Source organism: Octopus bimaculoides, chromosome 6 (genome assembly GCF_001194135.2).
Source record: "Octopus bimaculoides isolate UCB-OBI-ISO-001 chromosome 6, ASM119413v2, whole genome shotgun sequence".
Lineage (NCBI taxonomy): Eukaryota > Metazoa > Mollusca > Cephalopoda > Octopoda > Octopodidae > Octopus > Octopus bimaculoides.
Window position 1 is genome coordinate 5,515,494 of NC_068986.1, and position 867 is coordinate 5,516,360.

The 867-nt window shown below is 36.1% G+C and overlaps 1 protein-coding gene across 4 annotated transcripts in view; it reads left to right on the forward strand.

Annotated features, from left to right (window-relative positions):
• The window catches only part of LOC106876032 (E3 ubiquitin-protein ligase RNF34), a 40,706-nt gene that overhangs the window by 18,620 nt on the left and 21,219 nt on the right, over positions 1 to 867 (forward strand). Inside the window, exon 1 of one of the 4 annotated variants that reach the window (XM_052968582.1) lies at positions 598 to 616. The exons of the other annotated variants lie outside the window; for them this stretch is intronic. The gene's annotated coding sequence lies outside the window, so the exon portion shown is untranslated. Of the gene's footprint in view, positions 1 to 597; positions 617 to 867 lie in introns of those variants that run through there. 4 annotated transcript variants of the gene reach the window in all.

The window sequence follows — 867 nt, forward strand, 5'->3', positions numbered from 1 at the left end:
TATATATATATATATGTATATGTCTCAAGTTGTAGCTGTAATTCAAAGGGTCCAGCCTTGTCATATTGTGTGTGAGGCCGAATCTCCCTGAGAACTATGTTAATGTTATGCATGTCTGTGGAGTACTCAGCCATTTGTGAGTTAATTTTATCCTCGTGTGGTAATGAAAAGTGAAATTGACAGCCAATATTTGCTGTGTATATGTATCTATATATGAACTTTCCTTTGGATTTATGTATCTACTGTGTCTCTCACCTTCTCTCTTTCTCTTTCATTTCCTTTGTGTCCCTCATCTTTCCCACTTTTGATTTAACAATGTGTATATATATCTATGTATCTACTTCTCTTGCGATGTGATAAACATTTAAAAACACAAAACAAATGCCGTCACTACTCACTGTCTCTTTCACTCTCTCTCTCTCTTTCTCTCTCTTTTTCTCTTATCTCTTACATCATTTCTGAAACATTTAAAAACGCAAAACGAACGTCATCACCACTCACTGTCTCTTTCTCTTTCGCTCTCTCTCTCACTCTCTCTTTCTCTCTTACTTCCTCTCTGTCCTCCTCTCTCTCACTCTGCCACTTCATTGAAGTAAGTGTGATGCACACACAACAGGTACGTACAAAAACAAAAAGTTAGCGTATTAATATTATTGATGATGATATATGTAACCACATGTGAACCATTGCCGATTATTTTCCTCCATTTTCCTTTTCTCTTACACTTTCCTCTGTCCCCTGTTTCTGAAGAAGAACTATGCTCGAAATGTAAAACCAACTTTCTTTCCTTCCCTGAATGTCTGCTAATACTTCGTGTTGTTTTTTTTCTTGTGTTTGTTCTTCGTTTATTGGGGATTTACTATATAT